The sequence below is a fragment of the Sarcophilus harrisii genome, chromosome 5, assembly GCF_902635505.1.
Source record: "Sarcophilus harrisii chromosome 5, mSarHar1.11, whole genome shotgun sequence".
Lineage (NCBI taxonomy): Eukaryota > Metazoa > Chordata > Mammalia > Dasyuromorphia > Dasyuridae > Sarcophilus > Sarcophilus harrisii.
The window spans coordinates 91,798,905-91,813,041 of record NC_045430.1 but is presented as its reverse complement, the minus strand read 5'-3'; the positions used below and the strand labels follow the sequence as shown (position 1 = coordinate 91,813,041).

Genomic DNA, 14,137 nt, shown 5'->3' with positions numbered 1-14,137 from the left:
AAAGCAATAATCAAAGCAACAACTGCTGAAGCTGGGAACTTCCTTTCTCTAGATCAACATTCCATTTATTAAGAGAAGCAACAAGGAATGTACTCAGATAAACCTCTAGAACAATGATTCATTTTCTCCATTCTTTTTCCCTTATGGCTTTACATAATAGGTACCATGATTTATCCCTGTTTCTCTTGCCATTTAAATTTTGATTACTGGTTATTTGTATTTTTAAACAATGGTTTTCAACCATTGTATCAACAATGGACTCACTTTCCCCAAACAAGACTGGCTACTTCTCCCCTTCCAGGGGTAACCACAGGGGACTGAGGAAGTCTTTCTCTAATACTATTAATCCAAGTCCCCATTCCAGCATTTTTTTTCCCTCTTCATCAGGTAAGGGCCAGTAATTAGCACCCCAGTTCCCTTTAATCAGTCAATATCAATTAATAAAGGGATTTTTACTGCAAATAAATGTCAAGAATAGAAGTACTAAAATTTCATCTAAACACCTGAGGATATATATTCTTTCTTACTTGGTCATTTGGAAGCGTAGGTTCAAACTTAAGCAGTTTCTAAAACGTGGCATAGCCACTGGATGAGTAGCTGTCTCAGCTTTCACTGGGCTGGGTAAAGCAGGTCCAAAGGTCACCACTCTTCTCCTGGCTTCTAATAAATTCTAATACGCATTTCAGCTTCCAGATTACTAATAGAGTGCTCTCCTGATATTTTGAAGTTCCAAAGGTCATACAGAATCACCTTACTTCTTCTTCACCTAAAAGAGGAAAGAATGAACTTACATGGACAATGAGCACTGAGGGAAAGCAGTTTAACAGCTTTGCGGAAAGCAAGTTCTCAACTCAATCTAAGAAAATTGAATGTGATATTTGTGAGAAATGGACGGGCATTTTGGCTTCCATAGTTATGAAAACCAAATTGGAGAAATGAAACTTAAATTAGAAAACTGAAACCCACAAGGACATCAGGGAATAATTAAGAATGGAGTTTATCTTCCCCCAAAAGAATGTAAGCTAATACACTGGGGCAGGGACTGACTTTTGTAATCAGGGGTAGTGGTCTGAGAATTGAAAAGAAATCTTTTATTCTTTGCCCTTAGCCCTCCTCTATTAGCTTCCTCCTTCTAGAATGTAAGCTCCTTGGGAGCAGTGACTGGCTATACGATGAGGAGTGGAGAATCATGCCACATAACGTCAATAACATCCAATTAAAGGGGAATTAAGAGAGGGACTTGTGCTTCAGGATAGGAAATAAAATGCTCCCTTTTGGAGTTTCAAAGGTATGTCTGCTCATCTAGGGACCCATTCTTGCAAAAATGTAAAATAAATCTTTCCTGAATTCATCAGTGAGTCAGTGGAGTTCTTGGTAAAATATTTTGTTTCTTATAATGTTGAATAGATGTTACTCAAGTCAGTATCAGTACAGATCAAGAACTTTCCTTGTGAATTGCATCATCTTGTCAACAGAATTTGCTTTTATCTCTGTTTATGTTGAATATGTTTCAATATATTTTGACAATTTTTATACATTGAAAAGACAGTGATTTCCAATTTTTCTATAATGCATTTGAGTAGATTAAGAAAGAATAGTATTTCTTTTTCTTTTTTTCTTTTTTTTTTTTTGCTAAGGCAATTGGGGTTAAGTGACTTGCCCCGCGTCACATAGCTTGAAAGTGTTAAGTGTCTGAGACCACATTTGAACTCAGGTCCTCCTGACTTCAGGGCTGGTGCTCTAACCACTGTCTCAAGAGTAATATTTTTTAAGTAGGAATACTTCTCATCTCTGAACACTCCACAAAACAGATGGCAATGAAACTACTTAAATAGAATATAAATTCTGAATTGGATTAGCTTGGGGTGTGGTTTGGTTTGATTTGGTTTGGCTGTTTTTTTTTTTGTTTGTTTTGTTTTGTTTTAAGAATTTGGAAAAAAAAAAAACTAATGTGTTCTCAGGAAAGGGAAAAAGCAATTATGGTTTGAGAATAAATGTCTAAGGAAAATTTTTTTTTTTCACAATAGCAAATTTGTCTTCCAGGCAGGAATTGTTGTTCCCTGTAAAACTTATCAAATCCTTATATCTTCATATTTTGACTTTTGTTTCCAGCACTACCACGTATACAATTGTAATTTTTAAATGTGTCTTCCTTTAGTTTAATTGGATCTGAAGCAAAGGAAACCACTTCTTTATTTGTCGTGTATTTTTTCTTTTGTAATGCTAAAATCTGTTATTGACTTTTTGGGAATTGGTATGAATTTTTCAAAGCTAGATGAATCTATTATAATGGAGCTCGATTCTGTGTACAGCATATTGTTTTTTTCTTTAGTATCTGAAGTTGCTCATTTATAATGCTTCTAAAGGCATATTGTTGGCTGGATTAGTTTGGACACAGTTGCAATAAAAAATTAAAGTTTCACTTGCAAAAAAAAAAAAAGACATAATCAAAGCAAAAGCTGTTAACAACAGGGTCACATATCTACAAGCCATGTATACTGTGCTGGTCCTGGTTCCATTTGTTCAATAATGAATAGAACCAGCTCACCCAGCAAAAGAACTCTGGGAAATGAATGTGAACCACTACATAGCATTTCCAATCCCTGTGTTTTTGTCCACTTGCATTTTTTATTTCCTTCACAGGTTAATTGTACATTATTTCAAAGTCCAATTCTTCTTGTGCAACAAAATAACTGTATGGACATGTATACATATATTGTATTTAACATATATTTTAACATATTTAACATTTATTAGTGTACCTGCCATCTGGGGCAGGGGGTGGGGGGAAAGGGGAAAAATTGGAACAAAAAGTTTTGCAATTGTCAATGCTGAAAAATTACTCATGCATATATCTCGTAAATGAAAAGCTATAATAATAAAAAAAAGAAATAATCCACAGTTTTAGCAAAGTTGCAGGATACAAAATAAATTCACATAAATCTGATGATTTATTGCATTCTTATACATAACTAACAAAATCCAACAGCAAGAGATACAAAGAGAAATCCCATTTAAAATAACTATTGATAATATAAAATATTTGGGAATTTATCTGCCAAGGGAAAATCAGGAACTATATAAGCAAAACTACAAAACACTTTCCACACAAATAAAATCAGATCTAAGCAACTGGAAAAATATCAAGTGCTCCTGGATAGGTCGAGCAAATATAATAAAAATGACAATACTATCTAAACTAATCTATTTATTTAGTGTTATACCAATCAAACTCCCAAGAAACTATTTTACTGAACTAGAAAAAATAACAACAAAATTCATCTGGAAGAACAAAAGGTCAAGAATTTCAAAGGAATTAAGAAGAGAAAAGCAAATGAAGGTGGCCTAGCTGTACTAGATCTAAAACTATATTACAAAGCAGTAGTCATCAAAACCATTTGGTACTGGCTAAGAAATAGACTAATTGATCAGTAGAATAGGTTAGGCTCATAGAACAAAATAACCAGTGACTATAACAATCTAATATTTAACAAACCAAAAAGCCCCACCTTTTGGGATAAGAATTCACTATTTGACAAAAACTGCTGGGAAAATTGGAAACTAGTATGGCAGAAAGTAGGCATAGACCTTAACACCATATACCAAGAAAAGGTCGAAATGGGTTCATGATCTAGACATAAAGAATGATACTATAAACAAATTAGAAGAACATAATTCGTGACCAAAGAAGAACTAGAGATCATTGTTGATCATAAAATAGATAATTTTGATTATATTAAGTTAAAAAGTTTTTGTACAAACAAAACTAATGCAGACAAGATTAGAAAGGAAGCAATAAACTGGGAAAATATTTTTACACCCAAAGTATTTGATAAAGGCCTCATTTCTAAAATATATAGAGAATTGGCTTAAATTTATAATAGTTCAAGCCATTCTCCAGTTGATAAATGGTCAAAGATATGAACAGACAATTTTCAAATGAAGAAATTGAAACTATTTTTAGTCACATGTAAAAGTGTTCCAAAATCACTTTTGATCAGAGAAATGCAAATCAAGACAACTCTGAGATATCACTACACTCCTGTCAGATTGGCTAAGATGACAGGAAAAGATAATGACGAATGTTGGAAGGGATGTTGGAAAACTGAAACACTGATACATTGTTGGTGGAACTATGAACACATTAAATCATTCTGGAGAATAGTTTGGAACTGTGCTCAAAAAGATATCAAACTGGGCATATCCTTTGATCCAGCAGTGTTTCTATTGGGATTATGTCCCAAAGAGATCTTAAAAGAGGGAAAGGGACCCACATGTGTAAAAATGTTTGTGGCAGCCCTTTTTGTAGTGGCAAGAAACTGGAAACTGAGTGGATGTCCATCAGTTGGAGAATGGCTGAATAAGTTATGGTATATGAATGTTATGGAATACTATTGTTCTGTAAGAAACAACAAGCAGGATGATTTCAGAGAGGTTTGGAGAGACCTGCATGAACTGATGCAAAGTGAAATGAGCAGAACCAGGAGATCATTATATACAGCAACAACAAGAATATAGGATGTTCAATTCTGACAGATGTGGCTCTCTTCAACATTGAGATGAATTGGACCAGTTCTACTTGGGCAGTAATGAAGAGAACCATGGGAACAGAGGGTGGAACAAAGCATAACATTCTCACTCTCTCTACTATTTTCTTGCATTTTGTTTCTTTTTTCTCAGTTTTTCTTTTTCTTCCTTCTTGATCTGATTTTTCTTGTGCAATCAGATGGCTGTGTGAATATGTATACACATATTGGATCTGGCATGTATTTCGGCATATTTGGCATGTATTGGACTACCTGCCAAGTGGGGGAAGGGAATGGGAGGAAGAAGGAGAAAATTTGTGGCAGAGAGTTATGCAGGAGTTAATGTTAGAAAAATTACCCATGTATATGCTTTTTGAATCAAAAGCTTTAATTAAAAAAAAAATAAACAATTTTTTAAAAAGGAATGGACTGAGAAGAGAGCCTTGAATATAGATGAATATTAAGCAAAAGAAATTTTTTTTTAAATTTAATAGCCTTTTATTTACAGGATATATACATGGGTAACTTTACAGCATTAACAATTGCCAAACCTCTTGTTCCAATTTTTCACCTCTTACCCCCCCACCCCCTCCCCTAAATGGCAGGATGACCAGTAGATGTTAAATATATTAAAATATAACTTAGATACACAATAAGTATACATGACCAAAACATTATTTTTAAGCAAAAGAAATTGAAAGAACCAAGAATCTAGAAAGCAGTCACAAAAAAGGAGAGATGAGAGGGTATTCAGGATAATATAGTGGTCAAAACCATCATAGACGATGGAGAGCTCCTCACTAAGAAAGTTATGGGGAAATAGGACAGGTTCTCATCTGGCAGCAAGGTAAAAGGTGAAGAGAAGATTGCTAGACAATATGGAGTTAAATCATTCCAGAAACGGGGGCAGGGAGGGACAGCTACCATCTGCATCTCAGTGTCCCAGGGTGTAACTTTCTCCAGACTGGCCAGGAAATGGGTAGTGAGTAGGATTCATTGCCTAATTCTGGCAATTATTTTATAAAACATCTCAGGTTTACCCTTCCTCTTCATTTCCATTGCCAATACTTTAGGTTAGGCTCTAATGCCTGTACTATTATTTGAGAAAGTAAATGTCATTTGAGGAAGGCAATTAGTACATCAGCAAGAATTTCAATTACTATACTAGGATTAGGTTTTCACTCTCTCCTCATTCAAGCTGAAGTACAAATGGTTGCCAGAATAGAGATAATCTTTCCTAAATATCATTTAAATCACATTACTTTCTCTTTACTTTTACCCCCAAATGAAAGTCTAATAATGACTTTCTCTTCACAACTGGATCACATTTCACTCCCTCTACTTTATTTTGAGGATTCTTTTTTTTCCAAGGTATTCATCACTGTTTCCCTTCACATATTTTACATTCCAGTCAGATTATTCTATTTGTTCTTTATGTATAATGTTCCACCTCTTTCCTCCATTTCTAGAATGTGTCCTTCCTCACCTCTACCTTGTGAAATTCTTACTTCCCTTGGAAGCTCAACTCAGATGTAATCTCTGTATGAGTCGTTTCCCAATTCTCTTAGTTGTATAGTATATAGAGAGAGCAAGACTCAGAGCAAGGAAGACCTGAGTTTAAGTTCTATTTTTGACCATAATGACTGTGACATTAGGCAAGTTTCTTAATTTTTCAGTGGTTTAAACAACTCCCTAAGGCTTTCAGTTGCAGCTAAGATTTTGCCTGCATTGATAGAGATAGTTTCCTTACTTGGGAATTCCCTTTATCCCTAAAATCAAAAGACCAGTCTCTACTTTGTATTGTGTTTATATTTATTTGTGTACATATTGTATCACCCCAATAAAATGTATTTGTTTGCTTGGGTACATTTGTATTTCCCCAAGAGAATGTAAGAGAATTGAGGCTAGGAACTATTTCTTTTGTTTTCTTTTTTTGCTTTGTTTTTACTCTTATCCCTAGCCCCTAGCACAACAAATTGAATCTATTTCTAGACTTTTAAAAGTATAAGTAAGCATATTGAGGAAGAGGTGGGATGGAGTTAATGGAAAGCTGACTTTGGCTGCATATTTCCAGGTCTCATTGGGTAGAGGGAATTTCCTTACCCAGGAATTATCTCAACTAACAGACATTAGGAATCCTAAATCCAAGCTTTTGTGTTCCTCACCAAGCAAAATGTGTCAAATGCATAGATTTTTAAAAATAAATTTGTCAAATTGAAAGGAATTGAGTTCTATCAACTGGTTTGCCCATGTGTATCTAATTATAATTTGTTATCTTTTTGACGTGACTCCCCTGTTCAGGGCATCTTTCTTCCTATCTCCTGCACTCATGGAGGGGTAAGGGGTGTGGGATGAGGAAAAGAAAGAACTCATTTTCTGAGGGTTTAATTTCCATCTGGATCCTGCCTTGTGATATTGTGTAATTGCCATAGGCTACAATGATATCATCTATTAAATAAAAAGTCTGGGCCAGCTCATAGAATAAATTCTTCAGTGATCTATAATTCAGAGCTCTGAGAGCTTTTGTTCACTTCCATACCCAATTTTCTTCTGTCTGGATTATTTTTCAACATATAGAATATGTGGTTTATATTTTTATGTGTCTTCCCTAGAATTTGACCTTCTTGGTCTCTAATTGTGAATAGCTTGCATTGCACAAAGCAGGCTTAGAGATGGGTTTTTAGATATTAAGTAGGTGTTTAATTAATCCCATTCAGAGTGACAAATTCAATTTGCAAACTGGAAGGTCTCCTAGAAAGGAGATCTCACCTACTGCAGTAAAGGTAGAGATTTTAATACACAAATCATAAGGGGAATGAGAGGGGAAAGATGCATTATAATATACTCATTTTTAGGGCCTGAGTGGTTTCCCACTATCAGCCTGCAACTGGAGAACAATAGTGCTTTGGTAACTGTTCTTAAATGATTGTCTCAAATCCCAACATCATTACTTATTGGGGGACAGAACCAAGTTCTGTGACAGGAACAATAGTCTTTGATTTACTTCAGTTAACAAACACAGGGGAATTATTGTCAAGAATTGATTGATTCTTTGAGACTTCATTGTATGACTCCAACTCCTAAGTCAGAATCTACCAGAAAATGGTACCTCTGAAAAATCTAAATTATTAGTATATTCATTACTCATATTTATTAATATTAAGATTATAATTCCCTATTATTGTTCTGTAAGAAATGACCAGCAGGATGATTTCAGAAAGGCCTGGAGAGACTTACATGAACTGATGCTGAGTGAATGAGCAGCACTAGGAGATCATTATATACTTCAACAACAATATTATATGATGACCAGTTCTGATGGACTTGGCCATCTTCAGCAATAAGATGAGCCAAATCAGTTCCAATAGAGCAGTAATGAACTGAACCAACTACACCCAGGGAAAGAACTCTGGGAGATGACTATGAACCACTACATAGAATTCCCAATCCCTCTTTGTTTGTCTACCTGCAGTTTTGATTTCCTTCACAGGCTAACTGTATACTATTTCAAAGTCCTACTCTTTTTATACAGCAAAACAACTGTTTGGACATATATACATATATTGTATTTAACTTATACTTTAACATATTTAACATATATTGGTCAACCTGCCATCTGGGGGAAGGGGTGAGGGGAAGGAGGGAAAAAGTTGGAACAAAAGGATTTGCATCTGTCAATGCTGAAAAATTACCTATGCATATATCTTGTAAATAAAAAGCTATAATAATAAAAAAATTTTAAAAAGAAATGATCAGGAGGATAGTTTCAGAAAAAAAAATGGAGAGATCTATATGAACTGATACAAAGTGAATTGAGAAGAAACTGGAGGTCAATGTGCACAGTAACAGAAATGTTGCACTGTGAAAGATTTGGCTACACTGATCAGTGCAAGAATCCAAGACAATCCAAAGAACTCATGATTAAAAAAATGCTACCTCCAGAGAGAATCAGTAAACTCTGAGTGAAAACTGAAGTATATATGTATATATATAAAGATTATAATTCCCTTCACACTTATAATTGGGAAAAATAAAATATCTAAAAAATTTTAAAATACAGTAAAAATGCATAGATTAGAAAGTCCAATGGAGTGGAAACCAGAGGGGGTGGGTGGGTGAACTAAGCAAGGAGCAGCAATAGCCTTTCTACTTCTCCCATTTTCACTCCATGTTGAGACTGGCCAATAAGTAAAATCTCCCCCAAAGCAATCTAGTTATAAGGACACTCTTGAGAACCAGGGCTAAACTGCTCAGTGGTTTGGGATTATAGGATTGGGATGGGGGTGTGCCATACTACAGAAAATAGTCCCAGGCCAAGTGAAGGTTAGGACTGGTCAGGCTCACAAGGAAAAGCTTGATAGAGCCATCTGCTGGACAGATAATGCCATCAGCATCTCTTGCTTCACAGAAGTGGGACCATCATAGTCTGGGAATCTTTGTTTGAAGTCACTATATCTCAAATTACTTGCATGGAAATGTCATGTATGCAGAACTAGTCCTGGGCAATGCTTAAGCAAGGGAAGCATCTGAAGTTGCATCAAGAATAATTTGGTTTCGACCTTACTTAATGTATCCCTTTCTTTTCAGTGGGGAATGGTCGTCATTCAGTAATGGCTCCTTAGCTTGAAAACATAAAGACACAGGTTTGGCACTTACCACAATTTCAAAGTGATCTTCCCCAATAATTCCATTTTATTCCTTTATTCCAAGTTCCCATTAGCACATATAGACATGTAAACATGGATTAAATTTATATGCATATGTGTATATCCTTCATTTATTGATTCTAGATTGCTTTCTGTGATTATCTGAGATCATAAATCCAACAGAGGGAATGCTCTGGTACTTCTCTTGAACCCCAAGATGGAATGAAAGAAACATATGAATATGTCCCTGCTAAACTATGGGTCAGCTTGACCTTTGATGCATAATAAGTTTTCTGCCACATTGCAGAAACTCAAGGGAGTTTCAACAAGGGTTGAGCAAGGAGCAGTGATTTGTGATCATGGGAACAGGTGAGCAGGAGGATCACAGCTAAGGGTTCTGTAAACAGAGATGCCTTGACAGGGCCTCTCTCCCGTGAGCGAGTTGCTAAATTGCTGGGTCGGCTCTCCTCCCATTGTAGATACCATGCATACACAAAGCCCATGAGCTGCTTCTCTGAATGGTAATTGGGGATTGTCTACTGTTCACACACAGATCACACTTGCAAAAATGTATATCAACAAGGCTGTACAGCATAATAAACTGGAGCTCTTTTCACATTCTTGTGAGTCTCCCACTTCATTCATCTTGTCTCTGAGATCAAAGGTCTCATATGCTTTGAGCTCTTAAAGACAGCCGCAACATGTCCCACCATTCTAACGATGCATATGATGATATGATCCAAATCATAACTATTTAGAGAACTAAAAATAACAACAATTCTGAAGTTCTACCTTATTATACATCAGATTTGAGAAGATAAGTGCAAATGATAATCACTGAAAGAGCTACAGGGAAAAGAACCACACTACAGCAAAGTTTTTGTCACTGTAAATTATTCCAACTATTTTGGACAATGTATACAATAATAACAATTATTTTTTTAAAAAATACTTTGAAAGACTTAAGAGCTCTCATCCATTTAATGACCAATCATGATTCTAGAGGACCAATGATAAAGCAGGATGTTCACTTCTTGACAGTCAGTCAATGAACATTTGTTAACTACTTATTATGTACAAGGCACTGTGCTAAGCATTGGAAATATAAATAAAAGGGAGAAGGGAGGAATAGTCCCTGCACTAGAAGTGATAAGATGTAGAGTAAAACATTTTCAGATAAAACTAATGTGGAAATTTGTTTTGTTTCTTTTTCTTATTTTTGAAGGGGATGGGTTTGAGTAGAAAGAGAGAATATAGAAAGGAAAGATTAAGCATTTTTAAAATGTACAGAAGAAAATGGATGGAAGACCAGAAAGAATCATTGACAAGCAGGGTGTACTGTCCAGAATTTTCTCTGTGTCTGTGTCTGGGACCAAGCTCCAGCACACACTCACTCAAGTCTCTCTCAAGTCTACTTATTTCAAGTCCTCTCAGCCCTTATATACCTTAGTACAATTATATCACTACAGCACACTGAGCATGTGTCAACTGTAGAACCATTACATCACCATACTGAGTACTAAGTATATGTAACCTAGAGAACCATTATCTCATCAATCACACTGAGTGAACACCCTGCTGTAAGTATCTTTGCTTCAAGCATACTTTTCTCAGAGTTCCCCAATATCTTCTGTCCTCTACAGCAGGGTATCTTTGAAAGTTATATGTCGACAACCGAGAGCCACCCATGAATGGAAAGGTTTTATTGAAAACAATAACTGGTGATACTGACATAAAACTACGGACAAAAGAGGCTCCTAAAGCATGTTAAAATTTCATTCAACTTTGTATGGAAGGTTATTACAACACAATATTTCATAGGGTTGTATTTGGTTTTATAATCCAAGGAGGAGATCCTACTGGTACTGGAACTGGTGGAGAATCTATCTATATGGTGTTCCTTTCAAGGATGAATTTCACTCAAGATTGCATTTTAATCGGAGGGGACTGGTTGCCATGGCAGATGATGAAGCTCAATAATGGCAGTCAGTTTTTCTTTACCTTGAATCATGCAAATTAACTTAACAATAAATATACCATTTTTGGAAAGATAACAGGAGACACAGTATACAATATGCTAAGATTGACTTAAGAAATAATAAAGGTAATGAAAAAGAAATCCACATAAAATAAGAAGTTCTGAGGTTTTATTTCATCCTTTTGATGACATCATACCAAGAGATAATAAGAAGCCAAAGAAGGACAAACCAGAAGATGAAGTAAAAGAAATTAACAACTAAAGGCACAAAAAATTTTAGTTTACTTTCATTTGGAGAAGAAGCTGAAGAGGAAGAAGTAAACCAAATTAGAGCACAAAGGGAAAAAGCAAAAGTAGTCATGATTTGCTCAAGTTTAATCCACATTTCAATTCAGTTCCAGCTGTTGAAAGTGAAAAGGGTTCAGATTCAATGATAGGAGATTCAGATGATAATGAAAATGAATGGGAAGAAGATGAAGATGATAGTGATGAAAAGAATCTAATGAAAGAACAAATTGCCAAAAAATTGAAAAAGGATAGAAGTGAAAATGTCAAATCTATTAAAAGAGTAGATAAAGAAATAGAGAAATCAACTATCCACAGTGAGGAATTCAAGAAAGAAGTCTGACTCCTAAACTGAGAACTCTTAGCTACAAAAAGAAAGAAGATGACACTTTGGCCAAACAAACAGAAAGGAAAATGGAAGAAAAAGATAATGTTCAGATAGTGCTGCTGCAAAATATCAAAGAGAAAAGAAAAAATATCAAGTTTTAAAGAAGCAATAGTCAAAGAAAGGGTTATCCTGAGAAGAACAGACACTGACTCTGTTGAACCAGTTTAAATCTGAACTCATTCAAGGCCGTTGCTGAAACTCCTGAATATGAAACTTCTGAAACTGAAGTAGACAATGATGAAGAATGAATGTCCCATGTACTTCAGTTTGAGGATAAAAGCAAAAAGGTAAAATATACAAACATGTAAGATAAAGATACTTTTAATATCTGTGGTCCCTGGAATCCAGTGAATAAGAGAAGAGAAGCAAGCAAAAAGATCTTGTGGGAGAAAAAAAGAAAGAAGATAAAAAGAAAGTATTGTTCACCAAAATTCACTGGTAAAGTGATGGGCAACTAAATCGCCTTATAAAAAGCCATTGTTCCTGAAAGCATCACTTAAGAGTGTAAAAAGAAGTATTTTATGAACCTGTTGTCTGGTTTTGAGACACAATTATCTTTTTATGAATTGTGCAATGAAGTAAGTAAATGATTTGGATGATACTAGATAGTCCACGTTCTCCATGATGTTTTTCTAATGGCATTTTATATGACTGATTCTGAATTCAAATAGTTTTTATTCCTGTCTGCATGTAACCACTTACACAACATACCAACTGAATTTTGTCTTTTCAACCCCAAAAGTTGAAATACCCTCAGAAATAAAATCCAAAGAAAGTCATAAAGAAAAGTAACATATAACATGTTGAATTTATTATATATTTTAATGAATCAAGTTATATTTAATAGTTTCCTGTAAAATCCTATTTTTCATTTAAACTTTGTATATAAAAATATGTGTATATTTTTTATTTTATGTTTATTTAATTTTTTTTAAATTTATTTTTTATTTTTGTTTATTTAATTCAGTAATTTTATTAAATTTTTAAAAACACTTCTTAACTTGTTATATTGAGCACATCTTAAATAACTCATCCAGTATCTTAATCATTATTGTTGTTTGATTTTCCTTCTTGAAAAATATCATGACATCATTAGGAAGAAGGGATGTGAACTGTGCATGTGACCACCTCCAAAACACCTTTATTTTAGAATAATGCTCAGAGTATTGAGAGATCAAATTATTGCCCCAGTGGATGTCAGAGATGGGAGCCCAAACTATACCTTCCTGGTTTTGAAGTCAAATCTCAATTTACTGGGGAATTCTGCCTCTTTGAGGGAATCTTTAGATAAAAAGGTAACACATCTAATCTACAATTTAGAGACTCAGAGAATTGTTTTGAGTACAGAGTGATGAAAGCCTGCCCAGTGTCATAAATCTAGTATGTGTTCTAGGTGAGAGCAGGTTCACATCTTCTTGTTCTGAAACTAGCTTTCTATTCACTTGGGAATTCTTCCTCAATAGGGGAAGGTGAAGGAAACTTTAGATAAGAAGATAGTTAATAAGTAGAGAAATAAAATGTTAACTCAGTTAATAAGAGTAAATAATAAATAAATTGAATGATTTTGACTGGGAATGTATTCTTCCTTTACCTTTTTCTCTCCATGAGAAAAAAAAAAATTGTTTTAAAAACAAAACAAAACAACACAATACAATTTTTATATAGATATCTTTTGTGTCCATGTCATTTTTCCCCCCTCTTCTTCCCAACTAGAGAGGCATCTCTTATAATCTGTACTTTCTTTGTCAATATCAATTTTATGAAAATATATCTTGCATGTCTTCACATATATAATGATAGCAAACTTTTTTTTCTTTAACAGTATTTTATTTTTTCCAAATACATGCAAAAATAGTTTTCAACATTCATCTTTGCAAAACTTTGTATTATAAATTTTTCTCCCTTCCTTCCCACCCCCACCAAAAAAACCCCAAAAAAACAAAAAACACCAAGCAATTTGATATGTTAAACATGGCCAACACCTTTTTTAAAGGGAAAAAAAAAAAGTAATGTAATCAACATAGACGTGGAGTCCAACAGCATTCCACACCTGTGGCATCCACCTCAGCAAAGAAAGTAAGGGGAGGTGCAATCTCATATTCCTTTTTTGGGGCCAAGTTTGATCATTAAAATAACATGGCATTCAGTTTCAGTTTTCCAGAAAGGATTTTTTCCTTCTGTTACCATCCTAAATCCAGATTTAAAATTATGTTAGATTCTTTCACAACTGGGAAGCCTCTTTTTTATGATTACAAAGAAAACCAACAAACCAAAAAAGCTGAGGTTTTTCCCTTTCTCATTCATGTACTTAACA

The 14,137-nt window shown here is 34.6% G+C and overlaps 1 pseudogene; it reads left to right on the top strand.

Moving 5' to 3' along the window:
- Positions 1–10,829: 10,829 nt before the first annotated feature.
- Positions 10,830–12,281, top strand: LOC100926852 (annotated as a pseudogene).
- The last annotated feature ends 1,856 nt before the right edge of the window (positions 12,282–14,137 follow it).